The 10,367-nt window shown below is 51.1% G+C and overlaps 1 protein-coding gene across 4 annotated transcripts in view; it reads right to left on the reverse strand.

Annotated features, from left to right (window-relative positions):
- Nucleotides 1-5,561, reverse strand: part of USP53 (ubiquitin specific peptidase 53) — a 59,798-nt gene extending 54,237 nt beyond the window's left edge. For all 4 annotated transcript variants that reach the window (XM_081304311.1, XM_081304310.1, XM_081304309.1 and 1 more), the window contains exon 1: nt 5,307-5,561. The gene's annotated coding sequence lies outside the window, so the exon portion shown is untranslated. The remainder of the gene's footprint in view (nt 1-5,306) is intronic.
- Nucleotides 5,562-10,367: the final 4,806 nt, after the last annotated feature.

Here is a 10,367-nt window from a genome sequence, read left to right on the forward strand (position 1 = left end):
CTGTTATGCCGACACCTGCTGGTAAAGTATTTCAGGTGTCAGTTCAGGTAACCAGAGCAGGTGGACGGAGCAGGCAGAGTTGAGGCAAGCTCAAGTGCTGTGCAGTCCCTGTCACCGAGGCGTCTCTGTTTTCACAAAGCTGAGGGGCCACAGCATGAAAAAGTAAGTCAGACACACAGAACCAGGGCTGCTCCAGGAGCTCAGGAGTGGAGAAACATGTTAGGGAATTTATAAAGCAAGAAAATAAAATTAAATAAGGAAAAGTGCTGTACACCACTAACAAAACAAGAGAACTTTAGGTACCGTCCCATGTCTTCCACCTTGGGGTCTATTTCTGTGAGCCGGATAAGAACTGCCCTTTATTTCCACTGCTTTTGCCTCTCCCTGACCTCTGCTGGAAACAGAGGGGCAGGAGTGCGTGTGCAGGGAGCAGGAGCCTGCAGCCCACCACAAGGACATGCCAGAACCCCTGGCTGAGCAGGCTCCGTGGCAGGAAGCCCCTCCTCTGCCTGCACGAGGCTCAGCACTGGGCTCTGATTCACAGGTTCCTTCTTCCTGGCTCTCCACCCACTGGGGCAACTCCATCTTCCCAGGTGCTCATGAGTCCCAGGCCAGATTCTGACTCCCTGCAGTCCCAGTGGGCACCTAGTCTACCAGGTCCTGTCTGCTCTGCCAGGAGAGATGCCTACCTTCCTCTCAGCTTCCACTTCACCTAAGATCTGAGTCCACCCTTAGGTGCCACCAAGGAAAGCCTCCAAATTAGACCAGGACATCATTCCTCTGCTCAAAACCTGGCAGTCAGTATCCTTACATTCCAACTAAAAACCCAAACAGCCTTACAAGTAAGCCCCCCCAAGACCTTGGACTGAGCCTATCCCGGCTACAATGACAAGAGTCCACAGCCTGGACTACTATGAACCACAGAATCCACTGCCCTCCTTTCTGCAGGCTGCAGAGGTGCAAGACCACGGTGGGCAGAGGTGGGCAGCTCCTCAGCCTCTCCTGAGGACACTGATCCTGCTCATAAGCCTTCTTCACCTTTGGGCCTAATCACCCCCCAAACCCTACCTCTTAAGAGCATTGCCCTGGGGATTAGGTATCAATGTATTTCAGGGTTCAGACATTCACATGCAGGTGCCCTATCCCTCTGCCCGCCACCTATGCCTCCAGCCTCTCCCACCTCCCTGACGTGGAACTCTCCCCTCCAGCCACAGGCTGGTCACTCCTGAGCACAATGAGCAAGCCCCAAGCCTCCAGGGCCTTCGCAGTGCGACTCCGCTGACTGGAATACGTCTTCCCTGAGCCTCGCTCTTCTAAAAGCTCACCTTCAACATGCAGCCCACAGCTATTCAAAACTGGGGTCACCATGCTCAACCCCTCATGCTCGCGATCACCAGCATTTTACATTTCTTGCGGCTTGGCACCTTCCTATGTAGCTAGCTGATCTCGTTTCTTGTTGCCTCTCTGCTCAATCCTCTTAGGACATAAGGCAAATCCCAGCACCTAGCACAACACACAGCACAGGCTAAGTACTTGCAGACAGTTACTGAACGAAGCTCAGGAGGTAAGGAGAAATCTCCAACAGACCTTCTCAAAGTCAGAGTTGCCAGAATGAGCAGGCACTCAGGCGCAGGCACAGGGCCGTCAGCGTCGCCCAACAGCTGGGCCTTGGGCTCCACTAAGGAGGCAGCGGTGTAGCCACCTGCTCCGTGGCAACACCACAGGAGGGACTCAGGGCTCAAGCAATCTGCCCACCCAAGCATGGGAGGCTGGTGGGAGTGGGCACTAGCTGACAGTGCAGGAGGCCAGTGTAGGCGTGGTCACAGCAGAATCGGATGGCAAGAATACCAGTGGGCTGACAAGCTGGACCCATATCCCACACAGACCTCACAACCCCACAACTGAGGCTCCCTCTGACACGGCTTCCTGCCACACAACACCCTGCCCAACCACTCCACCACTACGCGTCCACAGCTTCCTCACCCGAGATCATATTCCACGCAGAAAGTACCCACCGTTACTATGAACCTCACAAACCACGTGTAAAATACCACAAGCACCCAAAACACAGGAGGCACTCAACAAACATGAGCTAATCATAATAATGCTATCTTCAATGCATAATGATTTTAACAGTAGACCCAAAGATTTGAAAAAAGAGCTGTATTATATTTTGTCTCATTTTTCTATCTTTCTCCATTTCCTTAAATCTCAAACTTAACTATAGCTTTATTTCTATATTCAACAAAGTGTCAATTTCTTGATATTAAAATGTGTAAGCAGTTCTCAGTAGATATAAGCAATTTTGTTCACGGAACTATCTCACTTTAAGAAAATTTAACATATGCAAGACCCTAACTTACAAAATGAAAGTCTGGGAAAGCTTCACTTCATTCTGTTTATTATTTCAAATCAAGGTTCACAAGATTCTTGGACTAGGGAGAAAGAGACAGTGACTGAAACGTCAGAAGCTGATACATCAGAAAGACAGTGCTGGCCCTGCTTGCCACGGCCCCATGTCCTGGCCAGGCAGCACTCCTCTCTCATCCCTGGAGCCACAGTCCACCTATCTTGAGATCTTGTACTTACGGTCCTCACTCTGCCGCAACATGGGGTAAATCTCTGACAAAGGACACACAGAGTTCAGAGGCGAGCAGGAGAGGTAACGTGCCCTCTGCAACAGGGCAGCAGAATCCCACAACAGCCGGGGTTGAAGAGGAAAGACCCTTTTACCTTCAAAAGCTCAATGTAATTGGGAAGGTTGAGAAGAGCCAGAGATGAGACTTAGAGAAGGAAGGATTGTTACTCAGGACTAATTCCATTGTCCTATTAATACCTGAATTTCTAGTGCCTCCCTCTGTGCCTAGCACACCACAGTGGGTTGCTAGATATTCATTCCATAAACTGCTAGCCTGGAAAATCACAGCAGATAAGAAATAACTTCCAAAGGAACAATGTTCTTAAAAGTTCCTTTTTTTTTTCTTTGCAGGTCAAAATGTATAAATGTCATATTATGACATCCCAGATAACTATTTTGTTCATTAAAGCAAAGATAGAGAAATGTGATTTGTGTTGCAATAAAGCCTTGCTTTCTGCTGAATTACAAGTATGAAGCAACTTTTCTGAAGTTCCATATAGAACAAAGATTCTTCAACCTCAGGCCAAAGCTTATAGCCTTTGCTCCTGTCACAGACACTGTGTGGTCCAAGAAGGCCTCCTCTGAACAATGTTTCTAAATGCATAAAGTAAGATTCATAGGGTTAAAAAAAAAAAAGGACAATTCATCAGGTCACACATAAAAACAAATATATCAAAATTTGATTCTGACCAATGACCACAGTTGTAATCATGGGCAAACTGATAAATGATTTGAATTAAATGGAAAAAGTGCAAATACTTTTTGCCTACACATTCCGTGTATGTAGGATCTTAGTATTCCTATTATTAATAGAGCCTGTGACAGCTTGCCAAGGTCAGGACATTTAAGTAGCCCTAAAGGTTTTAAATGTGGAAAAGCTGCAAGCATCTCTTGTTCCTATTATGTGCATATACTAAAATCATTTCTAAAATCACTTTATCAGTACCAAATTAATAACGGTAAATTAATGCTGCATTTGTATTACCACTAACATCTATACTGCTCCTCAAAGATGATGTCTATCCATCGTATCTAACTTCCTTCCTGAAAGCAGGGCTCACAAACAGAGCGCCAACCCAGCTGCAGCATGCTCCTGGTGCAACTCGGAGCTGCCCAGCTTTCCCTAAGTCTATAATTAAGCAGCACCTTCAGTTAAAGCTGTCCAGCCACAGTATCTGGTAGGTATTTTAGTAGCTAAATATCTTTGTAGGATAGCTTAACCCACTACTCTAAAGAAAAATATATTTGGGGGAAGCTGAGTTAAAGGGATGCTTCCCCTATTTCAGAAGGTTCCAAGAAGTCCCAGCAGGAAAGTGACTCTGATCTTGGCTTCTTAAAACAGATAAAAAGTGTTTTTGTTGTTGTTATTTGGTACCCAGGAATTTAACCCAGGGGCATTTAACCACTGAGCCCATTCTTAGCCTTTTCTTTTTTCTTTTTTTAACTTTAGAGACAGGATCTCACTGAGTAGCTAAGTTGCTGAGACTGGCTTTGAACTTGAGATCCTGCTGCCTCAGCCTACCAAGCCACTGGGATTACAGGTGTACAGCACTGCACCCAGCTAAAAAGTTCTTTGCAAACGTGTCTTCCTGAAACAAACTTCTAAGCTGTGGGTACCAAAACTGTATTTCTTGAACACATACAGTGTAACATTTGAAACCAAACCATGTGAAAATCTTGAGTCACAGTACATGCTGAAATCTTAAGAGTACTATGACTTTTATGGAAAAGAATAAACTAGGTAGAAAAGTGTGATACCATTAAAAGAGGAATTTTTAAAAAAACATTTTTTGCATCTTTCAGGGAAATAAACAATTTTTTAAGAAAATACATAGGGAGAAGGAAAGACCTGTTCCTGGTCTCTTCTTTTTTGCACTTGTAGAACTACCCAACTCCCAGTTAGTGTGACTCATGAACTTTTAAATCACCTTCACAGCTTATGACCAGTAATGACAAACCTCGACAGATTGTTTTAAAACAGCTCATTCCAAAAGCCTCTAAAATATTACACAAAAATCTTGTTTTTCAGACTCTAAGTCCAACCTACAGTGAACCTACTTGAAGTTCTGACAGCAGCAGATAAAGCCTATGTTACTTGCAGAGTAAGTGTGGCTCATTCTTCCCTTCTATTTTCTGGGTAGCCTACACCACCATCGTGGAATGGAAAAGGGCAAAAAATAAACCCGAGTAAGCAAGCACCCGTTTAATCAAGCACAAGTTCACCTCAGTCAGAACTGTCAGCACGGTGGCTCCTTTTAAACAGTGGAAACCAGCCAGGCTTCTTACAAGGACGGCCACACGGACCGCAGTCTCAACCTCCTAAACCGCACGACGCCGACGGCCGAGTGGCCCTGAAATCCCCGGGGGCCACACCCCCCGCCCCCGCGAGCCGCGGAACCTCGCCCACGGCGCAGGGAGCCGCCCTGGCCGCCGCGGAACCGGACGCCCGCGAGGCCGCCGCACCTGTGCGAGCCGCACGCAGGTGAGCGCCGCCGGCCGCCGGCGGGAGGAGGCTGCGGCCGGACCGGGCTGGACCCGACCCGCCGGCGGGAGGCCGAGGAGGCCGCGGGAGCGGAGGACGGTCGGGAGGGAGGGCGAGGTGCGGGCCGGGCCCGGCCAGAGCCGCGTCCCGCCGGCCCGGGTCTCTCCGGCGCGTCCTGAGACCTACCGTGAGCGCCGCGCTCCCGCCAGGAGGTGCGGCGCAGGTGGAGCCTGGCCCCGGTCCCGCAGAGCCGCCGCCGCCGCGCGGAGCCCACCCCACCGCACCAGCCGCTCTGCCTCCCGGAGTTCGCGGAGTTCCCGGAGCCGCCCCGCGCCGCCCGCCGAGCCTGCGCACGCGCTGAAGCACCGCCCGCCGCGGAGGCGACACCTGCGCCCACAGGTCCCGGCGCCGGCCCCGCCCGCCGGGCTCGCCCCACCCCTCGGCGTCCCGCCCCTCACGCTCGCCCCGCCCACAGGGGCGCCCCGCCCCGCCCCGCCCGCGTGATGTTCCCAGCGTCCGCCGCGCCGCCCCGCCTACCCACGTCGCCCCGCCCACCCACGTCGCCCCGCCCGCGCCCTGTCCCGGACGTCTGCAGCGCCCGCGTGGCCCCGCCTCCAAGCTCCCCACGCCTCCCTAGTCGCTCCGCCCCTCGCCCTGGCACGCCCACGCCGGGTTCCTGGTGTCGGGACTGGGTACGGTTGGATGAGGCCACCTGAACGCGGCGGCCCTCCCTGAGCTGGACTCCGAAGGAGACTACTGTGGGAGCACCTACCATGTCCTGAGCTGTTACAGCCCTGGGGGGAGGACCTGCTCTGCTGTCCTTCCAGCCGCCTCGGGTGACTTGCCCTGTCCTGGAGCTGTGACATCTGTCGAGGGACTTCCCCTGCGTTTGGAAGCGTGCGTTCTCTGCTTCCCTAATGCTTGTCCTCCTGCTCCATAGCCCCTGCTTGTGGCGTCCATTTCCACGTGACCCTAGCCCCAGTACTACATGCTGAAGCTGCTTTATAGTGCCCCTTAGGTCTGCTTGGGCACTCTTCTCCCTCTAGGACCTCCTCTGCCCTTGTCCTGTGCAGGCAGGACTCCCAGTGTCCATTTCAGGCCACACCCTCTAGGCAACAGTATCTTTATTTGGTGTCCCAGAATGCCCTGGGCATTTTTACCATGACTTCTTGCTGATGACACCTGTCCAGCATCTTCAGCCCAAAGTCCATTCCCTGTTTCAAATAATGGCACCCTGATGCCCAAGTCAGAAATCCACCAGTGCCCTTTACATCTTCATCCCTCTATGCTAATAGCAAGTGTTATTGACTCGTCTCCCCAAGTGGCTCACATCCGCCCCTCTTTCCAATCTCCACTCAGTGTTTCCATCTTTCAATTATCATTTCCTCTGACTCATCCCTTGGATTATTGGAATAGTCACACTGTGTCCTACAGTTAAGCCCCTCTTCACTGCAACCAACATTCCCCTCATGGTTTTTCTACCATAAAAAAATAGGATCATGATGCTCCTCTGCCCAGAGCTTTTGCTGACCACCCATCACCGGTAGGGCTCTTCATGATCTGGCCCCAGGCTGCCGACTTCATCTGCCGTTCTTCCCCCTGGACTCCACACTAACCATTCCATCCTACAGGTTTCTCAGTTCCTTGAGTCTCAGTTGAATGCTTACCTCCTCCATGGGTCCTTTCAGAACTTGTCCTTCCTTTACCCCTTTTGGACTTACTTCTATTGTAATAGTCACACTGTACTGGAATCATTTTTATGTGTGCCTGACAGCAATCGCCACTTCTACTCTTGAGAAATAATATGAACTGTGGGTAATAAAGCCTTTCACAACCTGCCTTCCTCATTGAGATTACAGACGCATACCTTCAGGTTTCCTGGATGAACAATTTGGCTAAATCCTGACTATACACTTTTTTCATCATATAGTTTCAAACTTTCTACCAGTTCTCTGCAATTTAGGCATATAGAGGGTAAAGTCTGAAGCAGATGAAAAGATGGGACATTGACATTGTGCTGCTAACTAGATCACAGTTGCTCCCAGAAAGATCACATTGTAGATGTAAAATGTATCACCTCTCAGAGTTACTGTCAGTCCTTGAGGGACATGCCCGGGGGTTGATTCAGTAACTCCTGAGTGGGTGGATCCACATATATAAAGAGCAATCTTTGTACTCCGTGCAAGCAGAGGTATGAAAGGGAGTCCACCTCCTTGGAGTGCCAAGAACATTCCAGTGTGCTCAGCTGCCATCCAGCAGGGTTCATGAACCAGCACTGATGTGCCCCAGGCCTCGTAGTGCTACTCTGGATTGATGACAACTCAGACTTTGGGAAGCATGTTGCCCTGTGGCTAGACCCAGCCTCCCACTAACGACTGGTGCACAGTGTTCCATTCTGAAGAGCTGTAACCCGTGATTTCAGGAGCCAAGCAACAGTGGAAGGTGTGGCAAGCCCTGACTGAGCCGGGTGGGGCCGAGTGAGGCCGAGTGATATACATCAGGGAGAAGCAGTGGCTGAAGGGCCAACTTGGGATTAGACACCAGGCAAAGTCCTTTCTTCCCAGATGTATTAGTGAGGAGGCCAGCGAGTATTTCCTGACCAAGCCTCATTTTAACTTGCAGTCCTAGGGCACAGCCCAGTGCCTGGCACAGAGGCTTAACACATGTGTCTGTGTGGGGAGAGGGGAAAGGTGGAAGTTCTCTTGACTCTGAGAGTTCTGTGTGGCCAGAGTTGCTGCAGAGGACTTCTGCGGACGCTCCAGCTTTGCAGATTAGAAGCAGGTGTCTTTGAAGGCAGCCAGGAAGAGATGTGATTGGAAGAGCCAGGCTTGGGGAAGAGGTGAAGGGGCCAGGGCAAGGAGGAGGAGGAGGAGGCCGTGTGGAGGCAGATGCCGGGAAACAGAGGCAAGCGAGGCGCCTTCATGCTGGGGTGCCCCTGCCAGGGCACCGCGGCCACAGCTGCCCTCCTGGGCACGGCACCTCACTCTTCCTGATGTCCTCTCCCTCCTGGGCTGCTCTTGTCAAGCCTGTACTTTCAATCTACTTCAGACATGACCATGATGTGCCAATCTGAACCTCCTGATCCTCGTGGTTTTAAACCCTTCTCTCTCAGCAAAGTGGTGTCACTCCCACCTGAAACCTGAGTGAGGAATGAAATCCAGAATTGCTTTAAGGCAGCAGTGCCTGAGGGTCTGCCCTTCCTGAGCACCGTGTGCTGAGTGCTGTGTGTCCTCCTCCCTGCGTCCTTGAGTAGCCCTCAGCCGGCCCTCTCCTCTCCTACGGGAACATCTTTAGTTGTTGTGCTTGAAGTCAGGGTGCTGCCAAGCAGCCTACAGCAGACAAGGCACCTTCCTCAGCCAAAGATCTTTCAACCCAAACGTCAGGTTGAGACTGAGCCACGCGGTCCTGGGACAGCCCCCTGCTCAACGTCAGCTTCTCAGGAAAGCCTCCTTGTCCTGGAACCCCGTTGGGCTCTGCCAGGCCGTAGCCATGACCTGTGACCGCCTGGCCACTGTTCACTCTCTCTGGGAAGAGGCTCCTGGAGGACCTCCTCTCCTGGTCATCATCCATCTGACAGTGCTGCCGTGGGACATGCCATTCACCTGTGACATCGATTCCAGGGGCACGTGTAGCCCTGGGTGCCTTATTCAACCTGTCAATTAATATCTACCACAGGTTTCTGAAAGGAAGCTTGCTGATAACACTGTCTTTCATTTTTTTCTGTAAAATCAAAATACCCAGTTACCAAGAGAGCAGAGTGAGGACCTGAAGGGCTGCCGTGACCCGCAGCACCCTGGGGCAGCTGCAGCACCCCTGGGCCCCACGTGCCCTTCCATGCTGGCCCTGGCTCCTCATAGCAGAAACCACAGGTGGAGGTACAGGGTGACCAGGATCTGTCCAGGAGGTGAGAAAAATTGGGCAGGAAGGAGAACAGGATTCAAAAATTAAATCATGATGTAGTTTTCATGGGTACATCAAATAATCTGTTTCTTGAATATATTTGGAAGTATCTGGTGGACATACAGATGCTTCAGTTCTTTCAACTAAGAAAATCTCTACTGTGGACAGACACCGTTTTGTCTTTCCTGCTGTAGTGACAGACCACCCTGCTACTCACAGCTGTGACCCCCGGGGGCATTTCTCCCTCTTCTGGGTACTGGGACTGGCACACAGCTGCCTCTGGTAATGGGCCTCCTTCACAGAGGTTTCCAAGTCAGAGCCTTTAGGAAAGGCACCTTTTCTCTTGGACCATGAGCACAGTGGGTGTGAGCCCAGAGCTGCTGTTAGTGTGCATGCATTGCCATGCGGAGCAGCTGGCCTGCAAGAACAGGCAGAGGTGGGTGGGAAGGAGACAGGAGTCCTGGGGTCTTCTGGCCTTCTGTGGGGAGCTGCCTGGTCTCCTGGAAGCCCTGCTGCACGGCACCTTGTTAAACATCATCTGAACCAGCTCCAGCTTGACTGAGTCCCACTGGCCAGGCATCCCAGTCCCGAGCCTCTGCCGCTGGTAGCCAGCTGTGGCAGAACCAGAGGCCTCTGCAGTGCTTGCTGGTGGTCGACTTGGACCACTTCCCACCCCTATGTCACTGGAGTTTGAAACGTCCTAGTTTTCTTGTCTATGAAAGTGGGATGAGAAGTAGCTCTTAGGTACGATGCCCCTCAGTGGTGCTCCAGATGGAAGCAGCTGCATGGGCAAAGTGCTCTTGTCACGGTCATCCGTCCTGTGTCACCGATAACAGCATGGCGCTGTAGGAAGTCATGTGCAGTTTACCTGCTGAGTGGGTGCAGGGAGCTGGGCCTCATGGGGTGCAGACTCCCATTCTCTGGAAGATCGGCCCCATGACCCGCTTCCAGTCTCTGTCCCAAGAGGACCGTCCACTAGGCAGACCTGAAGCTCCTCAGCACAGCCCACGACCTCCGTTAAAGACTTCTCTAACTAACTGGTAAGAAATTTTCATCATCTTTGCAGCAACAGAACCGTATATTCTCTTTCCACCAGACACTACTTAACATCGAAAATATATTTTGTGGTTTTTAAAAAATATTTTTTAGTTGTAGTTGACACAATACCTTTATTTACTTATTTATTTTTTATGTGGTGGTGAGGATCGAACCCAGGGCCTTGCACATGCTAGGCGAGCACTCTACCGCTGAGCCACAACCACAGCCCCATATATCTTGTGTTTTGAAGCTAAAAATAATCTGTTCTCTCAAAAAACTTGAAGACCTAATGTATAGTAAACTCATTCA

Source organism: Spermophilus citellus (assembly GCF_964194105.1).
Source record: "Spermophilus citellus genome assembly, chromosome: 8".
Classification (NCBI taxonomy): Eukaryota; Metazoa; Chordata; class Mammalia; order Rodentia; family Sciuridae; genus Spermophilus; species Spermophilus citellus.